The following is a 17,249-nucleotide window of genomic DNA, read 5'->3' as shown; positions in this document are numbered from 1 at the left end:
GCTGGAGAATATTCCTAAAAGTTCCTGTCCCAAAGCAGACTCACCAGATACAACTGGCTCCAATTATCATAGCCATTCACCTGTGAAATGAAGGAAGACGCTCCCACACACAGCTAGAGGAACCTGAGTCTATAAGGAGGAACAAAGGGTGTCAGCATCCCTTTCGTTAGGGACGGCCTGTGTTTCCTCCAGCAAGCTGGGTTTATTCAGAGGAGGCCTGTTTAGACAATCAATATATCAGGAAGGAGTTTATCAGCCTGATGAGTGGCCAAACATATTCTGCAAGAGGCCCTTAGATCGGAGTCCTGATTTAGGGTCATTCAGGCCCGAACCTAGGGTACCTTAGTCCATTTTCCCTGTTTCCTGCAGAAGAGATCTAACAAAGGTTATACTGAAGCTTAATGTCCCATTAGTGGGCAATTTTTCCTCATACCCTAAGGAACAGTGAGGCCTTGCAGTGTTACAGAAGACCTGTCATTTTTTAACCCTTGCAGTCCTAGTTGGTTCCAGGTGGTCCTTGGGGACCAAAGCAGCAGCCTAGAGAAGGTCCATTACCAAAGTCCACACCGTCTGCCTCCCCTCACTCCTGGGTGGTGTCCCACACAGGATGTGTCTTTGACACTAGGAACCTGTGACATACTATAGTTTTCATTTGGGTTCACTCTTGGGATGTACCTTATGTGGGTACATATTTGTACATCCCAAATAAAATTGGATAAATTTTTGATGACATGGATCCCCCATTATGATACCATAGCCACTAGTTTCACTGACCTAAACATCTTCTGCATTTATTCATCCCTCCTCCTCCCTCTAACCTAAGCCTGGACAGTCACTGACCTTTTCACTGTCTCCATCATCTTGCCTTTTATAGAATGTCATATAACCATATGAATCATATGGTTATGGAATAATCATATGGAATCATAGTATATGTAGCCTTTTCAGAGAGGCTTTTTTCACTTTATAACATCTGCTTAGGTTTTCTTCCATGTCTTTTCATAGACTGAGACCTCATTTCTTTATAGCCCTGAATAAAGGCTATATTGTTCCATTGTCTGGATGTACCATGGTTTTCTTATCCATTCACCTACTGACAGACACCTTGGTAACTTCTTACTGTTGGGAATTATTATTAAAACCATTCTAATCATCCTTAATCAGGGTTTTGTGTGGTTAAACATTTTCAACTTTTTGATAAATACTGAGGAGCACGATTACTGGATCGTAGGATGAAAGTTTTGTAAGAACCACCCAACTCTCTCCACATGTACCACCATTTTGCATTCCCTCCAGGAATGAGTGAGTTTCTGTTGCTCCATATCCACAACTGCATTTGGTGTAGTCCCTGCTCTAGATTCTGGCCGTCCTACCAGGTGTGGTGATATCTCACAGTTGCTTCAATTTGTATCTACGTTGCGACGTATGATGTAGAGCATTGTCATATGCTTATTTGCCATGTGTATATCTTTTTGTATCAGGTTGTTTGTTTTCTTACTGTTGAGTTTGATGAATATTTGGCACATTTTAGATAACAGTCCTTTCCAGGTATTTCCTTTACAAATATTATCTACCAGTCTGTGGCTTCTCTTTTTGTTCTTTTTTTTTTTTAATTTTTTGATGTTTACTTATTTTTTGAGAGAGAGAGAGAGATGGAGAGAGTGCACACATGAGCAGGGAAGGGCACAGAAAGAGGGAGACACAGAATCTGAAGCAGGCTCCAGGCTCCAAGCTGTCATCACAGAGCCTGATGCGGGGTTCAAACTCACGAACCGCAAGATCCTGACCTGAGCCAAAGTTGGATGCCTAACCAACGGAGCCACCCAGGCACCCCCTCTTCTTGTTCTTTTGATGAGGATGACTTCTTATTTGTTTTTTGTTCCTTAATATTTTATTTGAAGCACTGGAGTCCAAAACTTAATACTAGGTCTGAGAAAACAAAAGTGTTTGAGAATTTGCCTTCCAAACATCTGGTGTACTTAATTTTGTATAACATTGAAGCTATAGTTGCAACTATGTGCTCATTCCTGGCATAAAGATATACTGAGATAAGTGTTGATATAGGGGAGTTTGGGTGTAAATTTTCTGACAAAACATATGTCAACTATAATTAATGTGTTTTGAAATCCATTACTGACCGTACAATACTCTCACGAAAATGGTTCCTTTAAAACTTTTTTAAGAGAGAGCACGCGTGAGCAGGGGGAGGAGCAGAGAGGGAGAGAGAGAGAGAATCCCAACCATGTTCCATGCTCAGTGTGGAGCCCAACGCGGGTCTCCATCCCATGACCCTGGGATCATGACATGAGCCAAAACGAAATTAGATGCTCAACAAACTGAGCCACTCAAGCAACACAAAAATGGTTCTTGTTTAATGAAAAATATTTGAGGGCTTCAGAAATGTTCAGAGGACGTTGAATCTCCTGATTATCCTTTTTTCTTAAAGAGCCCATATCTTCATTCCTCTTGTTCATTTTCTCTCCTTCAGATGTTTCTGATCTAACTCTCTGACATCCTCCTTTGTCATTTTATGAGTGATTTTAATACTTTCCAGCATCAGTGATCTTAGCAGCTTGAAATCTGATACCTCATAGACCATTGACAGCAGGGGCCAGCATCAAGAATGTTGCAAGAAGGGTGAGGAATAGCTACCTGAATGAATTAGAGAGGAATACTTGAGAACATTACTCAAGGACAAAACTTTCTAAGGAAAGGATTGGTGTGTTCTCAGTTGTACAAGGTTTAATTGGATCCTGGAGGAAGCATGGCTTTGTCATTGCATTTATTTGGAGGTTACATGTGGGTTTAGAAAATGTGTGTGGTGCTGTGCTGACATATGACAAAGCCATGAGAGTGATCAGTGGTACATGCAGCAGGTTCCTTAGGAAACATCATTGTGTTAGTGGCCAATGCTTGTTCCCTCAGCTTCATCCTACCCATGGATCCTAACAGGGATCTGGATGATCCCTTCTCCATGGTTCAGTCTGAAACAACTGACTGTTTTAGGGCTAAGATGACATTTTCTAACCCCCACACCACCAGGGCCATGATAGTTGCTGCTTCCATCCCTTCTGAGATGGACAAGGCCTCTCAGGACTTCTCTACTCACTTGAGGGAGGAGCCTGTTGATCTCATCAGCCCTCTTCACTGCATAACATGTGGATCAACACCTGACCCTTCTAAGCCCTTGCCTTGTTCTCTACTATAAGGGGCTTTATGTATGGCTAGTGGTCGTTCTGGGGGACATGCCAAGTGGGAGAGGGCCTGGGGAGCCAACTCGGTGGCTGGAGATGTCTTAAGCCTCTTGATGTGGTAGGTGGTTCCAGAGATGAATGCACATGTACAAATTTCATTGAGCTGTTTTACGGTATGTGAGCAAATTAAATTGTGTGTTTTATGAACTCAATTAAAATATTATTTTAAAATAGTTTTCTTAAGAATAAAGAGTACTTAAAAGCGAGTGCATCTAGCATTGATGGTTGTAGAACCTTATGAATATACTAAAATCCACCATGATAAATTTCATGGTGTACAAATATCTTTTTCTTTTCTAAAACACTTTGATCTAAAGTGTAAAATATCTACATAAAAGCACACAATGGATTATCCTACGTGTGTAAATACCTCAATTAAAATGTCCACTCCAGAGTGAGTCTGTGATCATTACAAGTTGTTCAGCTTCTCTAGAGCCTCAGATTATTCATCTGAAACTCAGCTGTTGTCTTACTGTGACAGAGAAGGGGGAATGGGTGTTAGGTGACAATTATCATCTTGGCTCTAAATGGCCTGGAAGGTCTAGACCAAGCCCACCTCTCAGTGGCCCCTGGGATCCAACTGCCGACACTCAGTACTGTGTGCATGACCCTTCTGAGAGTTCGTCTGGTGTTAACTGCTCTGTCTCCCAGGATGCCCCCCTCACCTGGTGAAGTCCTGTTTATCCTTCAGATATCAAGGCAAGTAGGACTTTTTTAGGGGAGGAATCCTTGTACTCCTAAAATAGGTAATTTCCTTCTAAAATGTATCTTCATGGCCTTATCTAGTCCTTTCCTTAATAACACTATTTCAGTTTCTGGCTATTTTCTTACTACACGACTATTAGATTAAATTTTTTTGCTCTGCTATATCTGATTCCCATGAGGCTGGGCTGTGTGTTCTGGCTCACCATGATGTACATTGCTCAGAAGAGAATAGGCTTTCTGTTAGTATTCATGGAGTGAATGAATGAATAAACCAGAAACTTGGATACAGGGGACCTTTGCAAGTTCCTTCAGTTCTTCCTTAGCACACGTGGAAACTAGGTCTTGGATCTCTAGTTCAGAGTATCTCCACATTGACATTTTAGAAGATACTTCAAAGTACACAAAATGTTGACTTTGTTCCTACCTCTGTGTGCCACCTGGCTACACGTTGGAGTGAGGCGTATTTCTTTAAGTTTATTGATTTATTTTGAGAGTGCAGGGAGGAGCTCAGAGAGAGGGGGAGAGAGAGAATCCTAAGCAGCCTCCATGCTCAGCATGGAGCCCGTTGTGGGGCTCAATCTCATGAACGTTGAGATCACGATCTGAGCTGAAATCAAGATTCAGACGTTTAACAGACTGAGCCACCCAGGCGCCCCTAGAGTGAGGCATATTAATTAACCTGAAAGCCTCATAAGCTGAGGCAGTAGAACAGGGCATGTCGGAGGCAGTCTTCAAGTTCAGATCTGATAATCTTATTGGCTTCGTTACAGTGACAGTCCATGTGCCAAAAACCATGCAGCCTGAACATTAGAATGAAGCAGGTGATAATTCAACCCTGAAGCCCCAATAGTAGCTGGTGACATGGGACAAATTACTTCACCAGTGGAGTCTGTGTTACATTAGAGAAACCGGGTAAGTAACAGGAAGTGTGAGAGTCATGATGTGTAGAAGTGGCTATGCACCATACTTGCACACGGTAACAGCTTAGTCCGTGGTAACCTTCTTACCATTATGAGAATGTGAGTTCCTGAAAGCAGAGACACTGACTATTTGTTCTCTACTGTATCCCTAAGACCTTGGATCATGGCTGACACACAGCAGGCACCTACCATTTGTTGAATGAATACTTGGCAGTCTTTGAGAGAAGGCAGGAGGAGGAATGGGACATATTTATCTGTAAAATAAAGTGATTTTTCTAGAAAAAAGTTTACATTATCCTATAGCACCCCATTTCCATGTATATTTAGACAATAAAGGGTCTTTGCTTCTTTTTCCTAAACATGCTCATGTAATGTGGAATAGGATGCAGAATTTGCCTGAAGGTTTCAGATGAAGCCCCAGAGCTCAAGGAGGACTCTACGTGTGCCCTCTTCCCTGACCAGAGGCAGTGAGGTAAGAAACTCTGGGGAGCACATGACTGTCATATTTATTTTTTAATGATTATTTATTTTGAGAGAGAGAGAAAGAGAGAGCAGAGGAGAGACAGAAAGAGCAGGAGACACAGAATCTGAAGCAGGCTCCAGGCTCTGAGCTGTCAGCACAGAGCCCAACGTGGGCTCGAACACGAGCTGTGAGATCATAATCTGAGGTGAAGTCAGATGCTTAACACACTGAGCCACCCAGGCGCCCCATGACTGTCCTATTTCTTACATGGAGTGTCCATTCTTCATGGTTGGGGCCCAAGACAGAGGCGGGTAACAGGTATCTGGGCTCCCTGAGACAGTTGTCCTACATACCAAAGGAGGATGTGACACTCTAACACGTGACATGTGCGTCCTGGATCACCCAGCCCTGCCAGTTGCTCAGAAACCAAGGAGTCATTGATCCTCCAGGTACCCAGTCAGGTGAGTGAGGTCGAGAACGCCCTGGTGGGCCATCTGGCAGTAGCTGAATCAGCTGTGGGAGTAGCCCAGACCCGGGGTGAAGGGAGGTAAGGATGAGGCCACAGAGGTCATCTTGTCTGTGTGTGGGCACCCGGAAGGCGGGTGCTGGAAAAACCTTTTCCAGCCCCTGTCTCCCCAGCCTCCCACCTAGTGTGGAGGGAGGGCAGAGTGCATATGCATGTGCACTTACACTGTGTGGCCACCAGAGGGCACTGTGGCCCCAGCTGTGTGTGACAGAAAATGATGCTTGTGAGTGCTGCTCTGCTGCTGCTGCCAATCTCCTATTGAATGAGCTCCTACTGTGTGCCAACTCATTTCCCCCTCACAATAGCCTAATTCATTAAGGATTCTGATGCCCTTTTTTAATAGTAAAGAAGCATAAAGAGATAAAAATAACTTGCCCAATCACAAAGCCCCTAAGTGGTGGAGGTGGAGCGGGAATCTGAGAGGTCCGGCTTCAGAGCATGCATTCATTGATTCAACAAGTGTGTGCTGATTACTTACTATGTACAAGGCCCTGTGTCCTGTAATAGGGACATAAATAATTAAAAAATAGTTAATTATAGCATTTATTTCATGCCCCCACAGAAGTCTACCTATAATAATAATAGTAAAAATGGTGATGATAATGATAGGAATACAAATAATTTAAACTGGCTTCATGTTTTACATGTATTATCTCAATGAATCTTGACATAAATGCAGTGAGGGGGAAGCTACGCTATCCCCATATCACAGAGAAGAAAATAAAGGCTGAGGGGTTATTTTCTAAGGGAAAAAGTAGAAATTGGAAGTATGAAAATTGGTCTTATTTTTTTCCCTAAAGGCTGGACTCTCAATTTGGTTTTCCACTTATTAATAAACATTGATTTTTTAAAACTATGCAATTGTTTGCCACTCACCCTGAGCCTCCACTCTGGTTCTGCACTGCAGGTGGTGAAGGATTTATTATCCTGACCCAGGAATTCTTCTCCCATGACCAGGACCAGCTCACCCAGAAGCTGCAGCAGCATATGAAGTCAGTGACAGCCTCATATAAGTACTTGAGGAAGGTGAGTGAGGGCAGATGGATGGGATCTGCATGAATATTTTCTGGGCAAGCCTTTACCCGGCCATTGCTCAGGGAGACTCTCCCCCAGAGAGTCAGTGCTTGTCCAAGCCACAGGTGTCTCTGAAGTGTGGGGTTTTGAAACACAACTCCATCTGAGATAAAACTCTAGAGGAAGGTGCCATCTGGCAGGCAGACAGTGTGGATATGACAGAGTAGAAGCAGGGAGCGGACAGTGGCCTGAGACAAAGGAGAGGTGCTTGATTGCGGGTGAGAGTGTGAACTTTCTATGCCAGAAACTAGGGAGATAGATAAAGCCATTTCCACTTCTCCCATGCACACACCCATGCCAGTAAGCTAAACAGGAGGAGAATAGAGCCAGTATACCAACCCTTGCCCAACTGCCCCCTTCAAGCACATCCCCTAGAAGACCAGAACAAATCACCTCACTTGCATAGTGTATGGAGTATAGAGGGCTTCATAGTTTCAGTCGTAGGTGAACTTGGATGTAACTTCATTCAGGTTTCGTTCTGTTTCCTGGTTCATATATTTGTATATTTTCTTTTGTTTTGGCTTAAAATGTAGACTTTTTTTTTTCCTTCTCTATTCCTCATTGGAAACAGAAAGAGAAAATTTTGTTTTTATTTTATTTTTTTACTTTATTTTTGACTTTTAAAAATCTTTTATTCTATTTCATTTTTGTTTTATTTCATTCTAAATACATAAATTTTTATTTTTGGGGTTTTTGGGTTTTTTCTCTCCCCCCCCCTTTTCTTGATTCTAGAAAGCTTCACTCAACAAGTTAACCATAACACACCTAGGATCTAGCTTCTTTTATTTGAATTATTTTTTATTTTACCAATAAATTTTTTTTCTTCCTCCAAAATAACAAGATGAGGGATCCACCCCAAAAGAAAGGACAGGTAGAAATGATAGGGGCTTAATCAACACAGATATAAGCAAGATGTCTTCACTCAAATTTAGAGCCACGATAATAGGAGAACTAGGTGGGTTGGGAAAAGGTGTACAGTCTGTGTCTGCAGAGATAAAAAGAAAGTCTAGTCAGGATGAAATTAAAAATGCTCTAACTGATATGCAATACTGAATGGATGCCACTATGGCACGGATGGACGAAACAGAGCAGTGAGTCAGCAAAAAGAAGATAAAATTACAGAGAATAATGAAGCAGAAAAAAGGAGGATAACAAGCAAAAGGGCATGATACAAGAAGTAGTGATCCCAATAACTTTAAAAAAATGGAATAATATCTGAAAAATAGGACTCCCATTAGATGAAGAGAGAAAAGGGGGTAGCAGGTTTATGTGAACAAATTATAGTGGAAAACTTCCATAAACTGGAGAACAACACAGACATCAAAATTCAAGAAACACAGAGAACTCTCATTTCCAAGACACATCATAGTCAAATTCAGAAAATACACAGACAAGGAAAGAATTCTGAAAGCAGCAAGGGAAACAAATGTCCTTACGTAACATACAAGGGAACAGAGATCAGGTTTGCAGCAGACCTGTAAACAGAAACTTGGCAGGCCGAAAGGAGTCACAGGATATATTTAATATGCTGAATCAGAGAAATATGCAGCCAATAATTCTTTATTCAGAAAGGCTGTCATTCAAAATAGAAGGAGAGAGAAAAAGTTTCCCAGACATTCAAAAAATAAAAGCATTTGCAACCACTAAACCAGCCCAGGAAGAAATTTTAAGGGGGGAATCTTTGGAGAAAAGACAAAACAAAACAGAAAAGACCAAAAGCAACCTATATTAGAAAGGACCAGACAACATCACCAGAAACACCAAATCTATAGGCAACATGATGGTACAAAATTCATAGCTTTCAGTACTCAATCTAAATGTCAATGGACTAAACACTGCAATCAAAAGACATAGGGCATCACAATGGATAAGAAAACAAGCTCCATCTATATGCTGCCTACAAGAGACTCAGTGTAGACCTAAGGATATGTGCAAATTAAAAATAAGGGGATGGACCCAAAGGCAAGGGAATCAAGAGCAAAAATGAACTATTGGGACCTCATCAAGATTAAAACCTTCTGCACGGCAAAGGAAACAATCCATAAGACTAATAGGCAACTGATGGAATGGGAAAAGATAGTTGCAAATGACATATCAGATAAAGGGCTAGTATCCAAAATCTATACGGAACTCACCAAACTCCACACCCGAAAAACAAATAATCCAGTGAAGAAATGGGCAGAAGACATGAACAGACACTTCTCCAAAGAGGACATCCAGATGGCCAACAGACACATGAAATGATGCTCAGTGTCCCTCCCCATCAGGGAAATACAAATCAAAGTCACACTGAGATACCAACTCACGCTGGTCAGAGTGGTGAAGATGAACAAATCAGGAGGCTCTAGATGCTGGTGAGGTTGTGGAGAAACGGGCATCCTCCTCCACTGTTGGTGGGAATGTAAACTGGTGCAGCCCCGCTGGAAAACAGTATGGAGGTTCCTCAAAAAATTAACAATAGAATTCCCCTATGACCCAGCAATAGCGCTGCTAGGAATTTACCCAAGGGATACAGAAATGCTGATGCATAGGGGCACATGGACCCCAGTGTTCATAGCAGCACTCTCAACAATAGCCAAAACATGGAAAGAGCCTAAGTGTCCATCAACAGACGGATGGATCAAGAAGATGTGGTTTATCTATACCACGGAATACTCCATGGCAATGAGAAAGAATGAAATCTGGCCACGTGTAGCCACATGGATGGAACTTGAGGGTGTTATGCTAAATGAAATAAGCCAGGCAGAGAAAGACAGATACCGTATGTTTGCACATATAGGTGGATTAGGGGGAACTTAACAAAGGACTACGGGGGAGAAGAAGGGGAAAAATAGTTGGGGAGAGGGAGGGAGGCAAACCATGAGAGACTCTTGAATGCTGAGAACAAACTGACGGCTAATGGGTGTGGGGGAGAGGGGAAGGGACATGGGGGAGGGCACTTGTTGGGATGAGCACTGGGTATTATATGGAAACCAACTTGACAATAAACTATTTAAGAAAAAAAAATAAGGGGATGGAGAATCATCTGTCATGCTAATGGTCATCAAAAGAAAGCCGGAGTAGCCATACTTATACCAGGCAAACTAGATTCTAACATAAACACTCTAACAAGCGATGAGGAAGGGCATTATATCATAATTAAAGGGACCATGCACCAAGAAGATCTACAATTGTAAACATATATGCCCCCAATGTTGTCACACTCAAATATATAAATCAATTAAATAATCATAAACATAAAAAGGAAGAAAAGTCTCAAATACACAACCTAATCTTACACCTAAAGGAGCTGGAGAAAGAATAGCAAATAAAGCCCAAACAGGCAGAAGAAGGGAATAATAAGATTAGGACAGAAATTATTGAGCTTGAAATCAACAAACAAACCAACAAAAAACAAAACAGTAGAACAGTTCAACAAAACCAGGAGCTGGCTCTTTTGAAAAAATTAACAACTCTGATGAGCCCCTAGCCAAACTGATAAAAAAGAAAAAGGAAATGACCCAAATAAATCATGAATAAAAGAGGAGATATCCCAGCCAATATCCCAGAAATACAAACAGTAAGAAGACCATACAATGAACAATTATATGCCAACAAACTGGGCAATCTGGAAGAAATGGACAAATTCCTAGGAACATATAAATGACTGAAACTGAAATGGGAGGAAATGGAAACTTTGAACAGATCCAAAACCACTAAAGAAATTGAACCAGTAATCAAAATTCTCCAGAGAGCCCAGGACCAGATGGCTTTCCAGAGGAATTCTACCAAACATTTAAAGAAGAGTTACCACCTATTCTTTGGAAGCTGTTCCAACAAATAGAAATGAATGGTAATCTTCCAAATTCATTCTCTGAGTCCAGCATTACCTTTCTTCCAAAACCAGACAAAGACTGCACTACAAAGGAGACCAATTTTCCTGAAGAACTTGGATGAAAATTTTTCAACAATATACTAGCCAAGCAGATCAAGCAACACATTAAAAGAATTATTCACCACAATCAAATGGGATTTATTCCCAGGATGCAGGGCTGATTCAATATCCACAAATTAATGAATGTGATTCATCACATTAATAAAAGGATACGAACCACATGATCCTCACAATAGATGTAGGAAAAGCATTTGACAAAATACAGCATCGTTTCTTAATAAAAACCCTCAAGCAAGGAGGGGTAGGAGGATCATACCTCAAGATCATAAAGGTGATGTAAGAAAGAACCACATCCAATATTCTCCTCAATGGTGGAAGACAATGAGGATGTTCATTCTCACCACTCTCCAACACCATAGTATTAGAGGTCTAGCTTCATCAATAAGACAATACAAAGAAATAAAAAGCATCCAAATCAGCAAGGAAGACGTCAAACTTTCACAGTTCGTAAATGACATGATACTCTATTTTGAAAACCCAAAAACCTCCACCACAAACTGCTAGAACTGATACATGAATTCAGCCAAGTCACAGGATACAAACTCTGTATACAGAAATAGGTTGCATTTTTATACAATAGTGAAGCAGCAGAAAGAGGAATCAAGGAATAGATCTCATTTACAACTCCACCAAACACCATAAAATCCCTAGGGATAAGCCTAATAAAGGGGTGAAAAAAACCTCTAAACTGAAAACTATAGAAAGTGTATGAAAGAAACTGAAGAAGACACAGAAAAATGGAAAAACATTCTATGCTCATGGATAGGAAGAACAGATATTATTTAAATGTCGGTACTACTTAAAGCAATCTACATATTCAGTGCAATCCCTATCAAAACAACACCAGCATTCTTCGCAGAGCTAGAACAAACATTCCTAAAATTTGTATGGAATCAGAAAAGACCCCTTAATAGCCAAAGCAATTCTAAAAAAGAAAACCAAGTTTGGAGGCATCACAATTCCAGACTTTAAGCTGCGTTACAAAGTTGTAATCATCAAGACAGAATGGTACTGGCACAGAAACAGACACACAGATCAATGGAACAGAATAGAGAACCTGGAAAGGGACCCACAAATCTATGGCCAATGAATTTTTGACAAAGCAATAAAGAATATGTAATAGAAAAGACAGTCACTTCAGCAACTGGTACTGGGAACACTGGACAGTGACATGCAGAATGAACATGGACCACTTTCTTACACCATACACAAAAGCAAACTCAACATGGATGAAAGCCCTAAACATAAGGCAGGAAGCTGCCAAAATGCTAGAGGAGAAAACAGGCAACAACCTTTCTGACTTTGGCTGCATCGACTTCTTACTTGTCATGTCTCTGGAGGCAAGGGAAACAAAAGCCAAAATGAACTCTTGGGACTGCATCAAGATAAAAAGCTTCTGCACAGCAGAGGAAACAATCAGCAAAACTAAAAGGCAACAAGTGGATTGGGAGAAGATATTCCCAAATGATGTATCCGATAAAGGATTAGTATCCAAAATCTATAAAGAGCTTATCAAACTCAACACCTAAAGAGCGAATAATCCAGTGAGGAACTGGGCAAAAGACATGAAAGATAGTTTTCCAAAGAAGACATCCAGATGTTTAACAGACCCATGAAAAGATGCTCAACATGACTCATCATGAGGGAAGTACAAACCAAAACCGCAATGAGATATTCCCTCACACCTGTCAGAATGGTTAAAATGAACAACTCAGGCAACGACAGATGTTGGCGAGGATGTGGAGAAAGATGAACGCTCTTGCACTGTTGGTGGGAATGCAAACTGGTGCAGCCACCCTAGAAAAGATAGGCAGGTTCTTCAAAAAATTAAAAATAGAACCACACTATGACCCAGAAATTAACTACTAGGTGTTTATCCCAAGGGTACAGGATTGCTCATTCAAAGGGGAACATGACCCCAACGTTTATAGCAGCACTAGCAAAATAGCTGAAGTATGAAAAGAGCCCAACTGTCTGTTGACTATTGAATGGATAAAGATGTGATACACAAACATGCGTGTACACACACACAATGGGATGTTACTCATCAATCAGAAAGAATGAAATCTTGCCACTTGCAATAACGAAGATGAAACTACAGTGTATTATGCTAAGTTAAGTAAGTCAGAAAAAGACAAATATCATATTTCACTCATGTGGAATTTAAGAGGCAAAACATATGAACATAAGGGAAGCAAATATAATATAAAAACAAAGAGGGAGAAAAACAATAAGAGACTCTTACACCAGGAGAACAGAGGGTCATTGGTGGGGTGTTGGGTGGAATGGGCTAAATGAGCAAGGGGCATTAAGGAGGACACTTTTGGGCACGAACCCTGGGCGTTATATGTAAGTGATGAATCACTAAATTCTGTTTCTGAAATTTAAAAAATTAGATTATTTGTAATCTTTCAAAATTTGGGAAAAAAAACTGAAAACAACTGCCATACTTTTTAAAAATACAAGAAACATATTATAAATTGCAATGCAATACATATATAGATATAGAGCAAACAAAAGTTAACAAATATTTGTTCTAGCAAACATTCCATTCTGGTAGTTTTTATTTACCTCATTTGTTTCCAGTGCCCTGTGTAACCTATGGAATTGTCCACCAATAGAGAAGGGATTGAATTATTCATGGTATTTAATGTTGTCCTATCATTTTAAAAGTTGATGTAGATCTTTTTATTTACAACATAAAAATATCACAGCAATATCTTTTTGAGAGTAAAAAGCAGGGTGTGAATGAATATACATAATATCCTATTTGGTGAAAAACAGTTTGAAAGGAAACATGTGCCACAGGCTTAATATTTTCTTCTTTTGTAATAGTTGCTGCATTTTCTGAATGTTTACAATCAGGACATGAAGCGATATAGCTAACATTTATTGAGCATTCACTATGTGTGCCAGGCCCTGGACTCAAATCTTTACATGTTTTATTATTTCACTTAATCCCCTTCAAATCTGAGATGGTGTAACCATCCATTGTATGGAGTGGAAATGGAGATTCAGAGACTCCAAGTAAACTGCCTGAGGTTGGAGTAATAAAGGGATGGAGCTGAAACTCCAGCCCATATGTATCTCACAACAGAGTTTGGGCTTCGAATGTTAGGCTGTGCTGCCTCTTAGAGAGGAAAACGGACGATGCGTACCAGTTAGGACGGACTAGACGTTATTGTGGGTAACACATAGCCCGAAGTCTTAACGACTTACACCAAGGGAAGTCTCGTCCTTGCTCATGCCACATCTCCACCCTGCTCTTCCTGGGGCTAGGACAAAAGGGCACCCACCATAGGTAACCACCAGGTGCCCTAAGAGATGGGCAGAGAGGTGGCCAGATGCAGTTGTTCCCAAGCATTGTGTTCGAGGTGGCACATTTCACTTCCACTCCCATTTCACTGGTCAGAGCACATCACAGGGCTGCGTCCAGCTTACCTGGTCAGAGGACATTGTGACATTCTTCGTGGAACCTAGTGAGGCCACCACATAGTCCCAGCCTGTCTGGGGGACTGCAGAGGGCAGAGAAGAGGCGTGGGTCACTGGTAGGAAATGACCGCAGGACTCAGGATGGGTTTGCTTCATCCTCAACCAGATGAAATCTGTCTCAGAGTTGCTGAAAAACAACACTGGCAAAATTAAAGCAGTGAACTTCGGAAAAAGGAATTTGATCAGATATAATCAGCAAAACACTCAGAAACCAGTATGTGATCTTAGTCAAATCCGTGACTGCCTCGGTTTCCCCACTATGGAGAAGATGAGGAAGGAGGGCTAGGTGTTGTTTTGTAAGAGCATCAGGAGTGCCCAGGATCCAGAATTTTCGTTCTTTTAAATTAATGTCAGTTATCCTCCTTCCTCTATGGCCCTGAGCGAGTGCTCCGAATGCAGCCTGGGTACGTCCTTGGAACACAGCCTGGGTAAGAAGACACTGACATCAGCATCCAAGGTGACCTTGTGTTGCGCTTTTCTTCTGTGAGTGAACTGGCACTAAATCCTATCCCTCCATAATTCGCCCTGAGTCCCGTCAGAGAAGATTCCAGGGCTAGATTCTCCCTCCTGATTTCTGGGTGACTCCATTTAATAACTAGGACACAGAGGTCAGAGGGGACACTCCTGTGGCCCCAGGTGACCATCTCTGCCTGGCTTTCCCATGCCCTGCTGCAGGGCGAGGCCAAGGGCCAGAGCTAGTGAGGTGGCTGGGGAAGAGGGAAGGGCTGAGGGCAGCCCAGCGGTGGGGATTCCACTTGTCAGGCCGTGGCTCACTGCTCCTCCCACCATGCCATGGACCTGCTGCCTCCAGGCCCAGCCGGCACCAGCACAGGTGGGTGAGGGGTCTGCCTACTGGGCACCCGTGAGTCCTCCAGCTCTTTCCAGAGGTGCTCAATCCCACCTTCCTTCCATGGGGCCCAGGAGCTCTGTTTCCCCAGCCCTCCCCAGGGGCCCCACTCAGGCACCCCTCCCAGGGCCCAGGAAGCCCTCGGCCTCGTCAGGAAGCCAGAACCCTCCCCACGCTTTATAGCTGCCTCCTGCCATCTGCAGCCCACCCAGCTGCTGGCCTGTGGTCCTGTGAGCTGGTCCCTCCCCACCCCATCCGCACCGCAGGGCATGGCACCACAAGGGGGGACACTCAAGAATGGGAGAAAGACGGGCAGAGGGAGCTGAATCTGAGGGGGGGAAGCACCTACTGTCTCTTGGTCAGCCTCCCCAGGGGTCACCTCCAAGGGTCCCCTCTGGAGCTGCTTACTTCTGAGATGCACAGACACACACGTATAGAGGAAGAAACAGACACCACAAGCCCAGAGAAACACAGGTGTGGAACCACTTACAGCCTTACCTGGGGACTCGGTTATGAGGCTCATTGACAGCTTACACACAGATCCACACAACAGACATAGCCAGTGACATCCTGAGGGAACACACACCCACATACACACCCACACCCACTCACCCACCCACCCCCACACACAATCAGAGCCACATGACTCAGCCCCATAAAGCAAACTCTACACATACTAGACATACACACAGAAAACACACACACACACATACTCACACATGATCAAGAACACCCAGAGGGACCTCAGATTCACTCGTACAACCAATAGACACACAGACACGAAACACAGATACTCCCACAGGGACACATGTATCCGAGAGATACAGATAATGCCGTCACAGAGATTTGCACAGCGGATAAATGCTCATTCAGCAACAGACTTAGAGGCACATGCATACAAATAAACACAAGAGTAAAACATGAAAACAGCCAAAAGATAGGAAACTCATGTCCACAGTAAATATAATCACAGAAGCAGAACTCAGACTCACAGGTGCCTAATGTAGATTTACACACACACACACACACACACACACACACTCCACACATTCGACCTAACTCTGGCACACCAGTGAAGGCCAGCACAGGCAGATGGAATGCAGACCCTTGGCATGACCTGTTCCATCTAAGTTGTCACGGAAGGGAGTGTTTTCCTGGTTCCAACCCTGTGCTGGGCATCGGCTGCATGCCAGTGGCTAATGGAAGATTGTGCCCAGGCCTGGATTCCAGAAAGTGACCAGTGTAGAGTGGCCATGAGGACAGGGGCACAGGGTAGGGATAGGGTACACTTAGAGCGGGGCTGTTTCATGGGGCCAGGTAAACTGAGGGAGACTGGCGGGCCGCCCCAGGACCCCTCCTCCTGTTTCTCTGCCACCTGGGGTGCATCCTGTGTATTAGACCCATATTCCATCCTTAGTGCCTCTGACACCACCGGCTCCTTCTATCCTGGCTGTCAGGGAGCACAGAGCACCTCCTTGGACTTATAGCACATACTTCACATTTGCAGCCACAGCCCCAGGTAAAAATGGACAATGGGGAACAAACATGACTTTAATGGCCCCAGGTGGAATATATTTGGTATCTAAACTACATTTGTTTGTCTGTTTGGTTGTTTAATGAAGATGGGCATGTCTTTGGAGTTGTCAGCATCAAATAGAAAACTTTTATTTTACCAGAGTGTGCCGGAAGTCAAATAAACTTGTGTTATTTCTGTTGCAATTTGTTAGCAAAAAGACGACTTAAAACGATGCTCAGCATCCCTCCTCATCAGGGAAATACAAATCAAAACCACACTGAGATACCACCTCACGGCAGTCAGAGTGGCTAAAATGAGCAAATCAGAGAACTCTAGATGCTGGTGAGGATGTGGAGAAACGGGCACCCTCCTACACTGTTGGTGGGAATGTAAACTGGTACAGCCCCTCTGGAAAACAGTGTGGAGGTTCCTCAGGAAACTAACAATAGAACTCCCCTATGACCCAGCAATAGCACTGCTAGGAATTTACCCAAGGGATACAGAAATGCTGAGGCATA

The sequence above is a fragment of the Hyaena hyaena genome, unplaced genomic scaffold (genome assembly GCF_003009895.1).
Source record: "Hyaena hyaena isolate Hyena2069 unplaced genomic scaffold, ASM300989v1 scaffold_638, whole genome shotgun sequence".
In the NCBI taxonomy this organism is placed as follows: domain Eukaryota; kingdom Metazoa; phylum Chordata; class Mammalia; order Carnivora; family Hyaenidae; genus Hyaena; species Hyaena hyaena.
This window is presented reverse-complemented; position numbering follows the sequence as displayed.